A 22,430-nucleotide genomic window follows, 5' to 3' on the forward strand; every position below is an offset into this window, starting at 1 on the left:
CCTTCTGAAACTTGCGCTTCCCAGTCGTCCCTTTAAACTATTGCGCTCCCTCGTCATTATCATCCATACCAATCTACCTGCGTCCCCACTACAGGTATCAGTCACTAACTAATCTTAACGTTACCTAAGGTCATCTTCTCTAGATCCCTACACACAATATCCTAACCCACCCGGGCTAGTTTTCACTGCCATACACCCCATAAGCTATTGCTCCTTTGCCCCCCCCTGTGAGGGATGGTGGATTTGCCATCCCACCACATCGGGGGTCTCTCACTACCAATTTTGCACATCAAATTTCAACAAATTAAAAATTTGCCAATCACTGCCCATCATCTGCCAATCACTACTGCCAATCCCTTGCCAATCATCAAATTTTGTTTTTCTCTAATTTTGGGTCCAAAACACTAACCTCATCACCCAGTCTACTCACTACTGCCTCTCGGTGCGCCAATTCCTGTCCAAAGCCCGGCTTCGTAAAGCCAAGCAATGGATGCTGGTTGTTTTGTGCCTGCGGCTGGATGCGTCCGGCATTCGGGGCAGGGACGGGGGCTTACCCGGGCCGAGATCCCACGCATCACCTCGGCGTGGAGCCATCCAATGTCCCGATCTCGACCTGCCGGCACGTCTCAACAAAACGTGGTCGCCATGACGACCCTTCCTATCCAGCCGCCCGCTCCGCCTAGTGGAGCACGGACGCGGCCGTTCAAAGCGAGGCCCGGCACGCACCGAGGGCCCGATTCGGCTATAAGTCGTTCTAAACTCTACCCCGTCTACCGTCGATGCTTCACCTGCATGCTTACACCCCGAAGCCCGCTCCTTTCTCACACATCCAGCTGTGCCCATGCTCCTCGTACCCTTCCTTACACACCCAGGTACACCCATTCCACTCACAGCCTTGGTCACACACCTGACCACCGAACACTTTGGCACACATTCGTTGCTCGCACACCTCACCAATACACCGCTTCGCGCCCCCTCCTCGGTCACCTCCTCTGTGACAATCACAGGTGTGCTCTCATTCGCACACCCAACCACGTGCCTCACCACCAACTCCAGCGTGCATTCCCACTCACGCTCTACCATTCCAGGTGTGCATCCTTCCATCCCAGGTGTACATCCTCGCTCACCTGTCACAACTAACTCACGCTCCATGTCACTCTCACTACTCTCCCCTCCATTCCTGACAGCGCACTCACCCTTACTCTTGACAGCACACTCTTTCCTCATGCACCTGTCCGTCACACACCTTTCTCGCGCACACTCTCCCGTTACACCCTCTGTAACACTCACCACAGGTGTACACTCTCTCGTTACTTCCTCCGTAACACTCACCACACCGCGCTTCCATGTACCCCCTCGCACACGCGCTTCGACCGGCTCACTCCTGACGGCACACTCACTCCTCGGCGTGCACTTTTTCCTCACACACCCCATGGTCGGACATTCTCGCACACCAGACCTTTCGCACACTTCACCAGTGGCCTCTCACGAACACCCGGGTCCATCTCGACCCCCAAGCTCATTAAATCCCCTGGCGCATCATACGCACGACCATATTGGTCACCACTTACACCGGGTCCTCTTTCTCTTCGCTTCTCCTCCATCACCTGCGAATCCCTCATCCGGTTAATGAGCACATCATCACGATCCGAACACAGACTCTGGACCAATTCTTTTACCTCCTCTTTTATCTCTTTCTTATCCTCTCTCCGTCGCTTTTTAATTTCGCTCACCCCTTCTTCCACTTCTTCTAATTTTTGCTTCATCTCCTTCATCTCTTCGTGCGCCCCTTTAAGTTCTTCCTCTAACTCCACTTTATTTTTTTCTATGTGCTCCCGCACCTCCCGCTCTTTAACCTCCATTACCTCTACCACCTTGTCCATTTTCCTCGTCAGGTCCTCATGTACCGTCTGACACTCTTTTTTAATTACCCCTACGTCCTTTTTCATCTCCTTCTGTGTCGATTTTAAACCCTCTATTACCGCTGTGTTCTTCTTTACCTGGTCCCCCCAACTCCTTTTGTCCCACTGTCAGTTGTTCTACTCCCAGCGTCAACTCCTCTATACCACCTTGCAATTTTACAGTCCCCTTTCTCACCTCTTTCTCCATGCGCTCCTTACAGTGCCTCACCTCCTCGCGCACTCCTCCGACCTCCTCACTCACTCCTCTTCTGATCTCCTCTCCCATCACTTGCATCTCCTGCCCAGATGCCACCCTCATCTGCTCCATTTCCTCCCTGTGAGCATCCAGTTTGGTTTCTACCCCCATTCTGACCCCCTCTATCTGCTGCTCCATTTGTTTAACTTCCCTTTCCGCTTGGTCCCTCATGTCCCTCAATTTGCCTTCCATACTGTTTTCTAACCCCTCTAACCCATTTTTCACTCCCTCTATCTGATTCTCCTGGGCAGCCATTCTATTTTCTACCCCCATTAACCCATTTTTCACTTCTTTTATCCCGTTGTCTAACCCCTCAAAATTATTGTCTATCTTCCCAAATTTCTTGTCTAACTCCTCAAAATTATTGTCTAACCCCTCACTGGTACCCCTCGCTTCGTCCCTCATTACCCCCAATTGCTCACTCTGAGCATCCATCCGGTTCCCCATTTGTTCCCTATCAGCCCTCATTCCCATCATTATTCTGCTTTCCATTTCTTCATTATTCTTGTCCATAAGGGCCTTCATTTGCATAAAAAACAAATTCCAATCCACCGGGGGCGCTGCCACGGTCGCTGGCGCGGTGATCAGCGAGGCGCCATTTTGCGCGCCCGCTTCTTCGTGCGTGACGGCGCTATTTTGCGAACCTGCCGCCCTCACTGCTTCGCTCTCCTCCTGTCCCTCATTTTGGTCCTGGATCGACCCTGCTTCACTCTCCCCTACCGGACCCCAGCTGTCTTGATCCGCCATAGCGCGACTTGCAAAATTCGAGTTTCGTAAAACAAATACAAATTTCGGCCGCTCCAAATTTTGACCAATTTTTTTTTTTTTCCTCTATTCGTTTTTTTTTTTTCAAAATTTGGTCGGGCCTCGAATCTCACTCCCGACACCAATTGTTACAGATACGACTTTGATGGTATGGTGGGCCGAGCGGGATGGCCGCCGTATCCGTACAAGTTACCCCGATTGCACCCGGGGTTGACTAATCGCGCTATGCTAGACCAATGAAGGAAAAAGAAGACACCCGGCTGGGTTATAATGACACAATACGACACCAGGGGTTCAGTTCTCAAGACCTCCGGAGGAGGTTATATTAAGGCGGAAGGTTAGATTACAACTACAAGAGGTACATCATAGGAAGACAGGCACTTAGACACAACCTTATATTATTCCCGACAGACCACAGAGAAACAGGACAAAAACTGACTCACACGGGGTTTGATGGCTAGGAAAGGCAGATAGCGATGGCTCAAGGTGCACTCTTGGCTCAAAGCAGGGTACACGGTTCGGTCCAGAGATGCGGGGAGGTCTCGTCGCAGCGCTCAGAGGCGACGTTCTTTCTCAGGCCTCTCCAAACTCAGGCGCATCTGTTTCAGCGCTCGCAGGTCCGTCTTTCTCCAGCTGGGGGCGAATCTGACGTCACGTCCGGCAAGCGGCTGCGTATATCCGGCGGGGAGTGACACGCCCTCGGCTCGTTAGCTCCGCCTCGTGGAATCGGCACGTTGCTTCTCATTGGGTGCGTGCGGGGGGGGTTACTGGCTCCGCCCCTGACGAGGAGCTGACAGCCAGCCCCTTCGGGGTAACCCCGTGGAGCGCATGGTCTGGAGCTAATCGAGCCGGTGTGAGGACGCATCCTCCCCCGCTCCGCCGCCATCTCCTCTGTTGTTGTTGTAATTGTTGTTGTAGTTGTTGTTATTGTTGTTGTAGTTGTTGTTATTGTTGTTGTTTGGGGAAGAAGATGGGAGGAGGTATGGGAAAGGTCCTAAACTCACTACTGGTGCCATATAATCACATTCTGGTGCAACGAAGAGTCATAATTAATGGAAACGAGGCCTTAACTGACATAGATTAAGAATAACTAGGAAGATGTCCGAAAGTTGTCTACGTGTGGTGCGGTGGACCTGGGCACGACATTTAATGGGGGAATAAGGGGAAGGTCGGCTCTACTGATTGTTATTTACATGCAATGGGACTAGGGAATGGGGGACTGGGGAAAGTTGGGGAGTATTGGAGAAAATAGGGGAATATTTACAAGCGGATATGGAGGCCAAATTCCATATTCGCAACAATATATATATATATATATATATATATATATATATATATATATATATATATATATATATATATATATATCAAGGCTTGTGGAAGAGCTCAGGCACAGAACAGATCAAGACAACATAAAAGGAACAGCAGGAGAAATGCCAATAGCAGGGCAGAGGGACAGTAGATGAAGCCAGACAAAAAGGATGCAGGCAACGATGAGGGGAAGGGGAGAACGCAAAGGGTGGACAAGATGGATACATAAGCAAAATTGAAAAGGATGGGGGAGGGTAGTGGATGGTTTAACAGGTGTAGAAAATATCATGGTGTTGGATGGGGGTGAGCAGCTGTCTTGAAGATCTGGAGGGAAGAATGGTGGGGAAGGGTGGGTAGGGTGGGGGGGCGGTGGGCTGAGGTAGGGGGCGGTAGGGTAGGGGGCGGTGGGGTAGGGTAGGGGGCGGTGGGGTAGGGTAGGGGGCGGTGGGGTAGGGTAGGGGGCGGTGGGGTAGGGTAGGGGGCGGTGGGGTAGGGTAGGGGGCGGTGGGGAAGGGTAGGGTGCGGTGGGGAAGGGTAGGGGGCGGTGGGGAAGGGTAAGGGGCGGTGGGGAAGGGTAAGGGGCGGTGGGGAAGGGTAAGGGGCGGTGGGGAAGGGTAAGGGGCGGTGGGGAAGGGAGGGGGGAATATATGAGTGGAGATGAACAGTGGTTCTGGGTGGTCTGCGTGTGCTGCAGATTCCTGCGGTAGGGGTCAGACGGACAACCCTAATAACCCATTAATATGGAACAGACTTGAAGCACCATCTTGTCTCAGCTATTTCTTACTTTGAAGACCCATCAACACGACTTTAATGTTTGGAGACAAACGTCGCGTTATTTTTTTTTAAACCTACAAGTTAAAAGGCTGTCTATATATGTACAATGTTTGAGAAGACAAATTGTCTTCCTATTGAGTCACGTCACATTTTGAGTACTGGAAGATAAGGTGGTTATTGATATGACCCATTGCATCAAACTCCAAGCCTTAATTTTTGGAATAACGTGTACACTTGGTGATAGCTCTGAAGCAAAATAAAGTCGGTCTTTATTACATTTCGTTACGAGCTTTCCAATGTCCCCCATAAAAGTAGTCCATCCAAGATTGGACAAAGCAGTCTCCCACCTCATTTGGCATCATATGAGTGGTGATTCATAGTAAAGCTGGCATGGATTGAAAGTTGCCTTGGAAAAACCATAAAAGGAGCCAAGTTTGAATTTGCAACTTGGGCTATTGCCACAGGAAGCAGATATACACGACCGACAAAAAAAAAAAAAAAAAAAAAAAAAATTGGACAGCTATTCCACAAAATGGTACGATACGTTAACAAAATGTGAATAATGCCAGAAATGGCAACATCGTTTGCCCGCTTCCATTAACCAAGCAAGCTGGGTTCAACCTTTGCAAAGCAAACCAGGAATGATTAAAAAAATGGAGTTTAATAACTTTTTAGGGCCAGTACAGCAGTAAATAAAGTAAATCTGAAGAAAACAAAAGCTTTCCAACAGAATTCCTTGCTATGTTATTGGCAGTTCATGCGGCCTCGGCACCAAAAGTCGTAGTTCGTTTATTTTTTAGTCGATGGCAAAACCTGGCATTTCTTTCAAGCTGCCAAGACCGTTACAGTCGTTATAGTGTTCTTGCTGGTGTGGAATGAGGCAATGGGGGTGTACATCACGCCTCCAATTCAACTCACTCCAGGCTCTAAATCAGCACTCATATATATATATATATATATTCTTTTTTTTTTTTTTTATACCATCGGCTAATTGGATACTCACCTTATCTCACTACAGCACAGGGTATCAACTCTGCCAATATTTATATAATAAGCAAGGCAAATAATCCTCTGCAAATACGAAAGCTTAGACCAAAGCAATAATGAGAAATTTAAGTTGGGGGAATTTAGAAGAAAAAAAAGAAAAAAAAAAACGTTAGGCAGATCACAACCATCTTCAAACTTGGCTGGTCATCAGCAATCAGCAACAACGTTGACTCGTTAAAAAAAATATATATATATATATATGCAATGTTTAAAAACGGATCCATGCAGATTCCCACAATTCCTTGCAGTAAGCATCACAATCTAATTAGGCCTGTGGACCATCAAGCTCAATCCAGAGATTCCATGGAACCTCAAATTCAAAAAGGACCTCTGGAAGGTCACATCACCAAATATGGCAACTCAACGATACAATTTCTCCATGAGAATTGATGGCGATTCCAATTCAACAATAGAGAAATAAATAAAAAATAAAATTTATGACTCATTTGGACGATTGCTCATCAAGGAACATTACTCGTATTTTGATTCCTTCACGAACATGTAGAAAAATAAATAAAACTACCTGGTCCGTTCCTAGTTTGTTTTTCTTCAGTTGGCCAGAAAGGTTTACTTGCTGCCACAGGCTCCTCTGCTCAGCTGGAGCAAATACCTAGTCATCTACCTGGAACATCTTAAAGCGATAAAGACCCATATTCTCACCACAGTCCTCCATAAGCTATGCACTTTTTGCAAAGGCCTCTTCCATCCAGAGACAAAACTACCATCCCAGGGATGGTACTTGGACAGCAAAGTTCTCAAATCAAAACCATGGTATCGCAAGTTAACCAACCACTACCACTTGGTCATAAGGCGGCGCTCTTGTTCCGATAGACAAAAATCCAGCCGTCCCGTCTGTATTTACATCTTGGATGTCTGGAAAGTCCAACAGCACCTCTCAAAGAAAATGGCAGGTCATTGTGTGCCACGACTGTATAAATTGCCTACAATAAATGTAATTTTTTTTTTTTTTTTCAATATTGAAGTTTTCCCAACTCGTTATAGAAGTGACAAGTTCGGTGAAGTTAACACACACAAGTACATGTATGTTAGAGGTGTGCTAACCGCCGTGGGAGGCTAGGTGGTGACGTTTCGGGCGTTAACCCTTCATCAGAGCGAAATATCAAACCGACTGAACAGGATAACGTGGTGTGGCTGAAGCCCAAACGGGATGGGAAAAATGTTCTGTTGAAGTTCCGTTAGATTTGGGCGTTAGAATAGATTGAAGTTCGGACACCAAAGCGGGATGCACAATACTTGGATGTTCGTCGACGGTGGTGGAGGCCGGGGATGGATTGCAGCGGAGGGGAAAGGGGGTAGTGCAGCGATAAGTTATCAATAAATGTAAATCACATCATCGATACAAATAGCTTTTGACGTCTCGCAAAGGAGACCACAGTTCGTGAAACCAATGATTAATACAACATGGATACACATTTGGATCAACGCCTCTTTGTCCAACTCCTCAAACGCGGACAAATCCGACAAACACAATAATGCGAGTCGAAGCCACAAAACACTCAGCCCTGTCGTTGATAACAGCACAAAAAAAAAAAATTCAGTCAGTATATAACTATACATGTATACCTGCTCCTTTGGTACTCGGACACACTACCAGCAGCAAGCAGCACGATCCTGCACGGCCAAACGTCACACGAGCCCACGCCCTTCCGCCTGAAACACGCCCACTGTAGCTCCTCCCCTGCAGAGACTAATGAGTCGCTTGGTTGGTCGATATTTATATAGTCACCGAATTGCTTCTTCTTCATTTATGAAACTGCAAAAGAGGTTTACACAGCTACAGTAAATATAAAAACGTCATACGCAGCTTCTTCTTCTTCAATATTGCCGCTATTTATTTCAATGAGGACGAGAATATAGATTGGACCGCACCGCTTTGTTTGGTGCAGGGTAAACCGTGTTACTGACATATTGAAGGGGAGTGCGGTTTCCATGGTGATCCAGATATGGTACGGTAAGGCATGTGGCCTCGGACTGGAGTTTACACTCATCAGATAAACATTTGATTTGAGATTATAAAATTACATTCATCATATGAACGATTTTATTATTAATAGATGTTAAAGAGGATTTAGTTATATCGTTTGTTTAAAATGTGTAAAAAAAAAAACGTTGTTTAAAATGTGCAATGATTTATCTATGATATCGGGAGTCCAGCGTTAATTATGGAGGATGAAGTGATGTTTATATGATCTTGCACAAAGAGTTCTTTATGTTGGTGACATTAAGAGGAGTTTGCCTCTGAGGTTGGTCGATGACTGTGGATGTGGTGGCAGTGTGGCAGGAATTTGACAGTGGCAGGAATTTGACAGTGGCAGGAATGACAGTGGCAGGAATTTGTGACGGTCTCATATGTGACTCAGATGTACCGAGAAATCCCAGGCCAGCACTAAATGGAGTTCATGAAGTTTGTCTTGTGTCCTTCCAGTCAGTTGTGTAACTGTCACCTTCCAGCGAAAAGACCTCCATGTAACGTGGCGGACTCGACCCTTTTTTTCTTCTTTTTTTCCCTTTTTTTTGTATACTGAATCGAGGCTCGTGAAATAGCTGACATTTATATTACTTCACAAACAAATCAACCAGACAAACAAAATATGTAAAAAGAGGGAGCGGAAGACAAGATAGGGAGAGAAGGGGAAGCACACAAACACTTGAGAGCACACAACATTTGACAGCAGGGAGATGTGTGGGAGGGAGAGGGCTTGGGGGGAGGAGGCGTGGGAAGGGGGGGGGGGTGGGGAGAAGTATAAAACACAAGGACACGAAGGACTTCCAGGACAGAAGTCGGTATTTCAAAAAAGTGGAATTGGGGTGAAATTAGCGGGGGTAGAAAAGATCAAGGTTTTGGATGGGGGAAGATAAGAGATGGTGGTGAACAGCTGTTTTAAAGACCTCGAGGGTGGAGTGGGATTGAAGAGAGTGAGGGAGTTTGTTCCAGAGGTGGGAGAAAAGAGGAATGAAGGAGTGAAGGTGAGCAGAGAGTCTTGATTTTGGCAGTTTAACCATAAGAGGGTTGCAGGCAGATCTTGTGCGACCTGTAGGAATATTTGCGGGACAGAGCCCTGAGAGAGCTGGGGGGACAAGGCCAGAGAGGAGTCGGTAGAAGTTGGTAGACTTTGTCCAGTACCATTGAGTAAGAGAAGCAAGTACTGTAGCTGGAGCTACTATACTGTACTATAAGGAGCGACTTAAGCGATCTTTTTTTAATCCTTAACATCTAAATGTATACTTTCAAATTGACAGTCAAGGTTGGCTGCCTGATATTGCAGCATCCCTGCTTGGGGAATGGATATCGACACACCCATGCCACATTCCGAACAGTGCAGAGCCAAAGGGAACAAAGGTGTGTAATGCCATGGCAGAACTGATAGAACAAGTAGAACGAAGGAGGAGAGATGTCTGGCCGGATAGCCTAGAGCCCGAGACCCTTAGAGATATGCACACTCACCTCTGAGCTGTATGGATTTGAATGCGATGGTGTCCTTCGTGAAGAATAGGTGAACCCTCAACAAATGATACATTTATGCTCTAACATACAGGAGGCACTGCATCAGTGGCACCATCTCACCACTGCAAGAACATGTGTTAAACCCCAGGCATGTGCTGCATTCAACATTTGGTGGAGTACAGCAAGCCTGCACATGTCAACTCAACCAAGGCCAGAAGAAAAACTAGAACAATGTGACTGTGTCACCAATATGCCTCCGCATAGTCCCACAACGGGTAGATGAACTGTCCTAAAAATAAACAAGTTTGATTTAAATCCCTTCAGCTGTTTTCAAGTATCACATTTTCACCAGACATGACAGGTTTCACATCGATCGGTGAAGCAGTTTCAGAGAAGGGATTTTAAAAAAATTAACATTTTTGGCTGTTACCTATGATGTCTTCACCTATGATGTCATCATTATCATGCTTTTGTTCCCCATTGGCAGTACTTAACAATGTGCCAAGTTTCAATTTTTTCCATTCAGCGGTTTCCGAGAAATAACATTTTAATTATTTGCTGTTAATCCAAGATGGCTGCCATACCACGTGACCTATGACGTCACAATTATCATAAAAACATTCTGCATGGGTGTCACTCCTACCCTCAAAGTTTCGTCTCAATCGGGACATATGGTTGCTGAGAAAAACGAGGTTTAGCCCGGACGGACAGACAGACAACCCGAAAACATAATGCCTCCGGTGACTTTGTCGGCAGAGGCATAACGAGACACAAGGGCCGAGAGATGAGAGAGAGAGAAAGAGAAAGAGAAAGAGAAAGAGAAAAAGAAAAAGAGACAACTGCCTAAGCCATGGCTGACCGCAGTGTCGGTCACATCCAGTTACAGCACAGCAGCCCAATATCACCAGTGATACTGTGGGAGAACTCTTGGCGTGATTGATGTCAAGGGCGGCCATATTGTTCATGAGTTGCAGTGCGTGCGTGCACATGTTTTGCCCTCAAGTGCTTTGTGGATGGCGCAGCACCTCTGGTGTTTAACACTGAGTGGCTGGAGGTGTCCCATTACATAATGTAGATGAAGTGTGATATATAATATACTATACAGTATACACACCCAAATGATTTTCTCTTCCTGTTGCCCTCTAAAGTCCATATAAATGCTGAGTTATTCATGTGGCCCATAATGTAGGGAAAATGTTAGAGCTCCATTGCTACAAATTCCCCTTGGATTTGTCCTCATACAGACCAAGTCTGATATATGGTGGCCATCGAGGGTCCTCAAGAATAGAGCACAGTTGCATTTCGTGCACAGTTATGTGTTTTTACTAAATTCAGTGCCAATTCAAAATAACCTCAGTTACAAAGACTACCAAAAAGTTAATGTGTACTCACAATTCCAGGATTGACTAGTATTTCTATTTCTATCCTTTCCCGGCATAATTCAGAAGTTTTTTGTTCCCCAATAAGTGAATGTACATATCTCTGCACTCTTCTGAAAAACGAATGCACATCTGGAGCTCTGCCTGCACATTGTCCACTTCCAATCTGTTTCTTTAATCGTTTCTCAAAGAAGTGTTTTCATCATTGAAACAAGAATGGCCGCACTGTGGTCACAACCTGCGACAAAATCCGGTAACAAGCCGATCGGGAAACGTGCATTTAATGCGCTATTAAAAAATTAACTTCACTCCTTATCCATGTCACCTTCCCCACGATTACATCAGAACATGATGATTTGACATTCGGTCATGGATTGCATGAACCACATATGGGGCCATTCAAAAATTACGTAACTCTATTTTTATGCCCCCAACGACAAAGTCGCCGGAGGCATTATGTTTTCAGGTTCTGTCCGTCCGTACGGGCTAAACCCCGCTTTTCTCGGCAACCATATGTCCGATTGAGACGAAACTTTCAGGGTAGGAGTGACACCCATGCAGAATGTTTGTATGATAATTGTGACGTTATAGGTCACGTGGTATGGCAGTCATCTTGGATTAAAACGAAATGATAAAAAATAATTTCTCGGAAACCGCTGAATGGAAAAATTTGAAACTTGGCACATTGTCAAGTACTCCCAATGGGGAATAAAATAATGATAATGATGACATCACAGGTGAAGTAGTATACCAGCCAAAAATGTTTTAATCTAATTCTTTATCCTAAAAATCTGAAATTGCATGCACATGATCTATGACACATTTGTATTGAAATATTAAATTTATGACATCATAGGTCACATGGTTTGGCAGCCATTTTGGATTAACGGAAAATATTAAATAATTATATCTCTGAAACCACTCACCCTATCGATGCGAAATTTTACAAATTTAATCTAACAGCACTGTTGCATATAGTTTGAAAATGATGATGTCATAGGTCACGGGGTTTGGCAGCCATCTTGGACATAAAAACGAACCTTAATGCTTCAGTCACATTTGGCTCGGCGGCCGTAGGGTCTAAAAAATCTACGGCCACTAGCAATTATAGGGCGGCCACAGTATTTCCACGGTCACACAATGTAGCAGTCACATATGTTTTTATTTTTCGGGTAGCCGCACGGGGTATTTAGAAATTGTGGAGACCGAAAACGTGGGGGTGCCGTACGGTCTTTGATTTGATGTCGCACGGTGACCTTAGGGCGTCCCTGTGGCGGCCATAGAATTTTCAAGGCAGACGCAAGGTAGCCTCAAGGTGCCCGCAAGGCGACCGCAGGGGGCCCTAAGGCGAACGTGCGGCCAGACGGACGGTAACGAGTGGGTATATATACCAGTTCTTTTTCATATGTATAACAGCACTTACAGTTGTCATGGCTACGGCTTGTCGAATTGCTACGGCCAACCTAGAAATGAAAAAAGTTATAACTCCGCGCTATAATTCCACAGCGACCCCTACGGCCTGTAAAAGATAGCCACACGCCCTAGGGCCACCCTGAGGCCACCTCAGAAACTCTGCGGCCGCCGCACGTTTCTGTCCATTTAGGGGGGGGTACGGCCGCCGTATCCTAGCCGAAGAGCAAATTGGACTGAGAAGTGCCGATCAACATGAAACTTCACAAACGTGATCCACTACCCATACATATGCAGAGTGATGGTATCTACCTGTTGTGGGACTATGTGGGGGCATATTGGTGACACAGTCGCATTGTTCTAGTTTTTAGTAATTTGTGCAACGTAATGCTTGATTACGTAATATAACATAATGCTTAATTGCCGTGCATTCTGACATACCGTGCGTTCTGAATTGCTTTACAAACTTTAGGATTACAAACCCAGGCAGTGTATAATCAGCAGAGGCTTAATGTGTTCAGCCCACCAGAAAACCAGGATAGCGGCCCATCATTTCATCTTGGCGCTATGTTGGGTGGAGTCAAGTGACAGATGTGGCTGTGTTCCGGCAGCTGTCTGGACAATGGGTGCACATTTCAAAAATTGACCCACACCAAGAACCCAACAATAACAGCACCACATACAGTCACGTGAAAAAGTAAGTACACCCCATGTAAAGTTTTGACTTTTTCAACATATTTCAACATACAGCTATTTGATCTTCATGTCAACAATATTGATAGATAAAGGTGATATAATATAACAAATATCATGAAACATTTACATTTTGTAGTCCATTGTATAATTTAAATAAACATAAATGCAAATTTTGCATGTGGAAAAAGTAAGTACACCCCTACATTTATCACTACTTCAAAGACCTAAAATTAGAATCAGGTGCCCCAGCTCAAGTGCAAATGATTAGAACATCGTCAGAGAGGATCTTGGAGGAACCTGTCTTATTTAAACCTCAGAAATTTAGTTTGGTTTGCTCTTTGTTGTTGAAGTGTGTGGCGTCACCATGCCAAGATCAAAAGAGCTCTCTGAAGCCTTCAGAAAAAAGGTTATAGATGCCTACGAGTCTGGGAAGGGATTTAAAAAGATCTCCAAACAATTTGAAATCAATCATTCGACTGTGCGGAAGATCATCTACAAGTGGAGAAGATTCCAAACAACTGCCAACTTGTTCAGGCCAGGCCGCCCCAGCAAATTCAGCCCAAGAGCAGACCGCAAGATGCTGAAAGAAGTCTCTAAGAACCCCAGAATGTCATCACGGGACCTACAGGTAGCTCTTGCCACTGTTGATGTCAAAGTGCACGAGTCTACCATTAGAAAGAGGCTGCACAAATTTGATCTACATGGGAGGTGTGCCAGGAGGAAACCTTTGCTGTCCAGAAAGAACATCAGAGCAAGACTAAAGTTTGCCAATGAACACCTAGGCAAAGACCAGCACTTCTGGAACAATGTGCTCTGGACAGATGAGTCAAAGGTAGAGCTATTTGGCCACAGCACCAGAAGACATGTGTGGCGAAAACCAAAGACAGCATTTGACCACAAGAACCTGATACCAACTGTAAAGCATTGTGGTGGAAATATTATGGTTTGGGGCAGCTTTGCTGCATCAGGGCCTCGGCAGCTCACCATCATAGAATCCACTATGAATTCTTCATTGTACCAGAGGGTGCTTGAGGATAATGTGAGGCCATCTGTCGGAAAGTTGAAGCTCAACCGAAGGTGGACCTTGCAACATGACAATGACCCTAAACATACCAGTAAATCCACCAAGGAATGGCTGAAAAGAAATAAATAGAGGGTTCTGGAATGGCCAAGTCAAAGCCCGGATCTAAATCCCATCGAGATGTTGTGGGGGGATTTGAAACGAGCTGTGCATGCAAGAAACCCCTCAAACATCGCACAGCTGAAAGAATTCTAAATGGAGGAGTGAGCAAAAATTTCTCCCAGTCTATGTCAGAGACTGGTAGACAGTTATAAGAAACGCCTACTTGAGGTTGTTTCTGCCAAAGGGGGCAATACCACCTATTAGAGCCAAGGGTGTACTTACTTTTTCCACATGCAAAATTTGCATTTATGTTTAAATTATACAATGGACTACAAAATGTAAATGTTTCATGATATTTGTTATATTATATCACCTTTATCTCTCAATATTGTTGAAATGAAGATCAAATAGCTGTATGTTGAAATATGTTGAAAAAGTCAAAACTTTACATGGGGTGTACTTACTTTTTCACGTGACTGTAGCTCTTGTAGACCTGCGACATGTCGCAGGTAAAAACCCGTTCTGTGTGAACATTGCTACATGGCATTGAGAATATTGTTGCGAATATGGAATTTGGCCTCCATATCCGCTTGTAAATATTCCCCTATTTTCCCCAATACTCCCCAACTATCCCCAATCCCCCATTCCCTAGTCCCATTGTCTGTAAACAACAATCAGTAGAGCCGACCTTCCCCTTATTCCCCCATTAAATGTCGTGCCCAGGTCCACCGCACCACACGTAGACAACTTTCGGACATCTTGCTAGTTATTCTTAGTCTATGTCAGTTAAGGCCTCGTTTCCATTAATTATGACTCTTCGTTGCACCAGAATGTGATTATATGGCATCAGTAGTGAGTTTAGGACCTTTCCCATACCTCCTTCCATCTTCTTCCCCAACAATTACAACAACAACAGAGGAGATGGCGGCGGCGCGGGGGAGGATGCGTCCTCACACCGGCTCGATTAGCGCCATTGACCACGCGCTCCATGGGGTTACCACGGAGGGGCTGGCTGTCAGCTCCTCCTCAAGGGCGGAGCCTGGTAACCCCCCGCACCCAATCAGAAGGGCGGACCGATTCCATCTGGGGCGGCGCTAACGAGCCGAGGGCGTGTCACTCCCCGCCGGATATACGCGGCCCCGCGCCGGATGTGACGGCAGATGCGCCCCCAGCTGGAGAAAGAACGTTGCCTGCGATCGCTGAGAGGAAGAGAACCCGCCTGAAAAAGAACGTCCCCTCCGAGCGCTGTGACCTCCCCGCATCTTTGGACCGGACTGTACCCTGCTTTGAGCCAAGAGTGCACCTTGAGCCATCGCTATCTGCCTTTCCTTGCCGTGTGAGTCAGCCGTTGTCCCGTTTACCTGTCGTGTGTCCGGGGTTAATATAAGAGTGTGTCTAAGTGCTTGTCTTCCTGTGATAAACCTCTAGCCCCTGTAATCTAACCTTTCCTTACGAATATAATTGAGAATCGAAACATTGGTGTCTGTCATTATAACCCAGCCGGGTGTCTTCTTTTTCCTTATTGAGCCAGCGTGGCGCGGCTTCGTCAACGTTCGGGTACAATCGGGTAATTTGTGCGGACACGACGGCCATTCCGCTCGGCCCACCTTAACATCAAAGTCGTGTCTGTAACAATATGTAGGAGATGATTGTTTTCATGTTCTTGAAGTGTTGTATCGGCTTTGCTGAAAAGTTTGAGAACAATGAGTACCTTTCCTCATTCGTCTGTATTGTTCTTTCGACAATTCTGAGTTGAAGGACGTCTTTGGCCTCGGCATAAATGTTGTGGTAGTTGTCAAACTGATTTTGAAGACAAATGTTTAACAGCGTCAAGCAACAACCGTAATGAAAATACATCATTAGGAAACGTGAAAAAAGACCTTTGTTGGCATTCACAGGAACAATACAAACACAGGATTAACATGAAAGAGCAATCAGAGATTGCAGACCTCACCAGGACTTGTTTTAGTGGTTTTTAAGGCTTTTGTGTTTAAACAAATATGGCGGCCGAACTACGTGCCCGATGACATCCTCATATTTTTTCTACACAAATTTATCCAGAGAAAACGCTCAAGAAATTTCATCTTTATCGGATGAAGTTTTGTAGTTGTTGAATTATGACGTCATACTGGAGGAACCTATGACATTATCACTAACATTTTATTCCCCGTGGAGAGTTCTTTACAATGAGCCAGGTCTCAATTTTTTCTATTCAGCGCTTTCGGAGATATGGAGGTGCAAAGGTTTTTGGTTTTTCCAAGATGGCGGCCCAACCACGTGACCTATGACGTCATAATTATGATTAAAAATTATACAGGTGGAGTTGACCTATGGTGAAAATTTCCTGTCAATCGGACCAACGGTTGCAGAGAAAATCATATTTATTCTGTAAGGACAAACATACAAGCAAACAGACAGACAGACAAACAGACTAAAATGCAATACCCTCTCCCCTGGCGAGGGTAATTAAATGACAAATATATTAACCTATAAAGACAACAATCAAAACTTAAATTGTTAGTGGAAAGGTTGGATGGCTCAAGAAGAAAATAGAGGACAGAGGACAGCGTAGCAGAAAACCGGACTGTCCTCTATAAAACTGGACGAATGGTCACCCTAGTCTGAAATGAGACGACAGCTTCTACCTATTTTCATTGTATGAAGTGTAAGAAGTAGCAGGTTTGCTGCTTTAAATTTTCTCAAATATGAGTACAGAGAACACAGATTCCATTCCTTAACACATCTCTTTGAACACGGTTTTTCATGGAACTTTTGTTTTTCATTTTCTAGAGTTAAAGGCTCACTTTTGCAAGACATTAGCCTCTCACTTCGCTGACGGGTTTAATCAAAATACAGCATGTTGTAATTCACAAACAAATTGCATGTCTATCTATGAGTGTCAATGAGAATGTAAAATGAATTAAAACACTTGAAAAAGGATATTTTATAACACGTAAAATTGTTCTGTCGTGCCCGTAGTTGTTGTTTGTGTGTTCCTTCCATGTAGTTTTATATATTTTTCCATAGCTTAGAGAATTATTACTCTATATAATTTTGTGTGCTCCTTCGGTGTCCTTATAAAATGTAAAGGGTTCTTGTTGTCGTACAATAATAAATGTTACCATAGGAACCGCTTCATTAATGCTCGAGGCCCCACTTCTTCTTCCTCAATCCCAGAAACATTTAGCCTTTAAAAACAGACAAATTTGTGATGAAAGAAACAAACATTTTTCCAAGTAAATTGATTATTAGCTTTCCAACGGTACCATCTATATTATAATAGCCGTAGATGATTCTGTCTGTCTGTCTGTCTATCTGTTGGGTGTCTGTCCGGGGTGTGGCTTACTCGGTTTGCAGAGTAGCTCCACCCATAGCTCCACCCATTCTGGGAGTGGCTATAAACAAATATCCACCATTTTACTAACTCGCATAGCTTTGAGTCCTGTTTTGTAGGCCCGTGGTGTCTTGCTCTCCCCCAGTTTTATTTCAAATCAAATTCGATAAATCATTTCATTTTTCTCAGTCGCTAACATAGTTTTAGACTCGGTTGAAAAAAAACGGGAAGAAAATCCGATGAAAGTTGCCGTTTATAGAACGAAATGAATTCTCAAAGGCCTGTAACTTCAAGGCCATTGAGTCTCTCTCACGCCTTTATCTCCAATCTAACTCACCATATGATTTCATTTTTATCGATGGTTTTACTTTTAGACTCGGTGTCAGCAATAATTGAGAACAATCCACACACGCGGGAAAATGCAGAGATATATTTTTTAAAATCGCGTCATGGTGTATCATACACCGCCCAACATGACACCGCCGGCAATGTGTCGATATATATTAAAAATTCGCTTTTGCTTTTCCGTTATGATATATTACTATTTCGTTTGATGATAGTCGTCACAAAAACGTCAACAATGATGCCGACATATATTTCTTCGTTTTTATTTCATTCAACATATTAGCCGGAAGTAAAATATGTTTCAGGAAATTACCGAGAGATATTTCTTCGTTTTTTTTATTAGTTATGTGCGCATACACTTTAAATAGGTTTATTTGAAATCTTTAATTTTCCACAAACATTCCACACACGCGGGAAAATGCAGAGATATATTTTTTAAAATTGCGTCATGGTGTATCATACACCGCCCAACATGACACCGACGGCAATGTGTCGATATCTATTTTAAATTCGATATATCATTTCATTTTTCACAGTCGCTAACATAGTTTTAGACTCGGTTGAAAAAAAACGAGAAGAAAATCCGATGAAAGTTGCCGTTTATAGAACGAAATGAATTCTCAAATGCCTGTAACTTCAAGGCCATTGAGTCTCTCTCACGCCTTTATCTCCAATATAACTCACCATATGATTTCATTTTTATCGATGGTTTTAGAGTCGGTGTCAGCAATAATTGAGAACATTCCACACACGCGGGAAAATGCAGATATATTTTTTAAAATCGCGTCATGGTGTATCATACACCGCCTAACATGACACCGACGGCAACGTGTCGATACATATTAAAAATTCGATATATCATTTCATTTTTCACAGTCGCTAACATAGTTTTCGACTCGGTTGAAAAAAAACGGGAAGGAAATCCAATGAAAGTTGCCGTTTATAGAACGAAATGAATTCTCAAACGCCTGTAACTTCAACTTCAAGGCCATTGAGTCTCTCTCACACCTTTATCTCCAATCTAACTCACCATATGATTTCATTTTTATCGATGGTTTTGGACTCGGTGTCAGCAATAATTGAGAACATTCCACACACGCGGGAAAATGCAGAGATATATTTTTAAAAATCGCGTCATGGTGTATCATACACCGCCCAACATGACACCGACGGCAACGTGTCGATATATATTAAAAATTCGCTTTTGCTTTTCCGTTAAGATATATTACTTTTTCGTTTGATGACAGTCGTCACAAAAACGTCAACAATGATGCCGACATATATTTCTTCGTTTTTATTTAATTCAACATTATTAGCCGGAAGTAAAATATGTTTCAGGAAATTACCGAGAGATATTTCTTCGTTTTTTAAAATTAGTTATGTGCGAATACACTTTAAATAGGTTTATTTGAAATCTTTAATTTTCCACAATATAATTTACTTGCCATTTATCATTTGATGATTACGAGACAAATTCCTCTTGAGGATCGTGACAATTCATGCGCTGCGTGGAAACTTCTATTTCCAAAATGAATGAGACGATCGATGAAGAACGCAGACTTGAACAGGATGCAGCAAGAAAACGAATGAGACGGGCGAACGAGTCCATCGACGAACGTCAATGCAAACTTGCGGGGTCACCCGTGGGAATCCCACGGGCATGGATGTGTGTGACATTTCGACATATTGAGTTAGATGCTGCACATTCATTTTTACAAAATGGTTACTGGCAAGTCATCAGATCCAGAAATGGTGTAAAAACCACAGTTTAGAGGCCATTTTCCCCCGCAAAGCGGGGGTTGGCCTTTTCGGGGACCGTGGTAGTTGTTGTTTTTTTGTCCCCTTTTTGAAGCAATGTTTTACGGCCGGATGCCCTTCCTGACGCCAACCCTTTTTGCCGCCTTCAACGACAAACAGGGAATTACCAGTGAACTGGTACTCAATTAGCCGACCTCGGAAGGATGACAGGCTGAGTCAACCCCCCTGGCATTAATTCGGCGATCGACCGAGATTCGAACCCAGGATCCTAAGCCGGCACCCTAGCCGCTAGCCCAACACCAGAAATGGTGTCATGAACACAATTTATTTACGCACAAGCACAAAAGCAAGACGGGCCGATTTCCGATTCCGACGGGCCGACGGGCGAGACGGGCCGATTTCCGATTCCGACGGGCCGATTTGGAGCAAGAAAAAGAACGAGACGGGAGAAAAAGGAGAGAAACGAGACGGGGAAAGCCGATTGGAGAGGCGAGTGAGGCGCGATTGGAGAGGAGTGTGAGGCGCGATTGGAGAGGAGTGTGAGGCACGATTGGAGAGGAGTGTGAGGCGTGATTGGAGAGGAGTGTGAGGCACGATTGGAGAGGAGTGATTGGAGGGGAGTGTGAGGCACGATTGGAGAGGAGTGTGAGGCACGATTGGAGAGGAGTGTGAGGCGCGATTGGAGAGGAGTGTGAGGCGCGATTGGAGAGGAGTGTGAGGCGCGATTGGAGAGGCGTGTGAAGGATTGGAGAGGAGAGGAGTGTGAGGGATTGGAGAGGTGAGGGATTGGAAAGGAGAGGGATGTGAGGGTTTGGAGAGGAGAGGAGTGCTAGGTGGAGAGAGGAGAGTGTCAGGTGGAGACAGGAGAGTGTCAGGTGGAGACAGGAGAGTGTCAGGTGGAGAGGAGTGAGGGGTCACATATTATGTGAAATAAATAAATTGTGTTCATCACACCATTTCTGGATCTGATGAATTGCCAGTAACCATTTTGTAAAAATGAATGTGCAGCATATAACTCAATATGTCGAAATGTCACACACATCCATGCCCGTGGGATTCCCACGGGTGACCCCGCTAGTCTTACTATAATTCACCAAATGTCCGTCCGTCCGTTCGAAGGTACCGCAAAAACGGCTCAACCGATCGCAACGATATTTTGGGTGGATATTCCTGGGACACCTGGGAGTAAAATAGGCTATATTGTTTTTCCAATTTTTCCAATTTTCCAATTTTCCCAAACATGGTGGAATAATATTTACCGATATGAACAGTGATGTTGCTTTTGTTGAAATTCTACGTACCAGGAGAGAGTAGATCGACTCCTGATGAACTCTTCCTCTAGAAACGTGCGGCTCTGAAGTAACACGGCAGCGTGTGCAAAGCGACTGAGAAACAGGTGTAGCGGCCGCTTCCGTGTTACAGATTCGGCGCGCACTCTTCACACATAAACGTGCGAATGAGAAAGACGTGTAGCAGCCGCTTCCGTGTTACAGATTTGGCGCGCACTCTTCACACATAAACGTGTGACTGAGAAAGACGTGTAGCGGCAGCCTCCGTTTTGCAGAATTCAATAGATTTTGATGATTTGTGTGTGATGTGATTCAACGGATGTTTATATGAATCGTTTAAAATAAAATAAAAAGCCTTCTGATATTTTGCCTCTTCATTTGGGCCTCCCAATTGAAGCCCTGCCTGGAGGTCGGATACCGTTGCTAATTTGTATAATTCATTGTACGACAACAGAAACTCTTTCGAGTCATAAGCGTTACGGATGGAGAAACTCGAAACTCGGTTCTTTTTACATATACTGTATATATATATATTGTTACAGACGCGGCTTTAGATGTTATATTGACCGAGCGGTGGTGTATTTAACCGCATCCGAACAGTTACTCCCCGATTAGAACCCGATTCCACCCGACGTTGACCAGATCGCCCCACAGATATTCAATCGGGAAACCTCTAAAACGACCGAAAGAGAATGAAAAAGAAGAAGAAGAAGAATACGGAGGAAGAACAGATTTATTATACACACACAAGCAATGGATGGAAGAAGCAGTAACACAGCGAATCGTTAACTTACACTATTCATTTTTACTTAACCCCAAGACAACGAGCAGGACAGGACGTTCACACTTACACAGGGGATATTGCAGGCAGGTAGGGCTTGAGGTGGATTGCTTGAGAGGGAGGCAAAGTCGGGAGGCAGCAGCTCGCAATTCCTCGCGGTTTTTGGCGGGAAAACCCTCCGTCGCGTATCCGTCACGCGCTGGTTCGGCACACCTGCTCCTCTTCTTGTGGTGGAGCCGTCTACCTCCTTTCAGCGCGTCTCTCCAAAGCTGGTTTCCTTGCCGAGTACCTCTCCTCTTTGGCTTGGAGCGTTTCCCATCTCACCGCTCCTCTTGGTGCAGCCTCTTTGCTCATCTCCCAGGTCATCTCATAAAGCAGTCCCTTACAGTCGCTTTTATCACCTCGGGCGGAATTAAGCCGCCGGCTCCGAGGGCACGCCTACCGGGTCGCTCACCGCGGTGGTGATTGGCTGTTAGGGCTGGTTCACTCCTTCCCTCTTATGACGAGGTGGAGACACGCCTTTCTTCTCCGACTCAAAGCACATGGGCAATGGCGGCCTGCGGGATTGAAAACAACTCCCCTTTTTAAAAGGAACTTTGGAGAGCGGAGATGTTTGGGGAAATTGGAAGGGCCTACGCTTATTTTGTTTGATACAATGCAAAGTCAATCTAGTGGGAAACACATATTTAGCCTACATGGAATAAGGAAATACACTATTTAAAAGATATATCGTGACCTGCGTGTAAGTTTCATGGAATTAACTAGGAGGCCGACTGCGACCATTATTTACATTAA

The 22,430-nt window shown here is 44.9% G+C and overlaps 1 protein-coding gene across 1 annotated transcript in view; it reads right to left on the minus strand.

The window, feature by feature from the left end:
• The window catches only part of LOC137432713 (gelsolin), a 59,648-nt gene extending 51,879 nt beyond the window's left edge, over positions 1 to 7,769 (minus strand). The window contains exon 1 of the mRNA XM_068124845.2: positions 7,639 to 7,769. The gene's annotated coding sequence lies outside the window, so the exon portion shown is untranslated. The remainder of the gene's footprint in view (positions 1 to 7,638) is intronic.
• Between the last annotated feature and the right edge of the window lie 14,661 nt (positions 7,770 to 22,430).

The sequence above is a fragment of the Myxine glutinosa genome, chromosome 8, assembly GCF_964187855.1.
Source record: "Myxine glutinosa chromosome 8, kmMyxGlut1.1, whole genome shotgun sequence".
Taxonomy (NCBI): Eukaryota; Metazoa; Chordata; class Myxini; order Myxiniformes; family Myxinidae; genus Myxine; species Myxine glutinosa.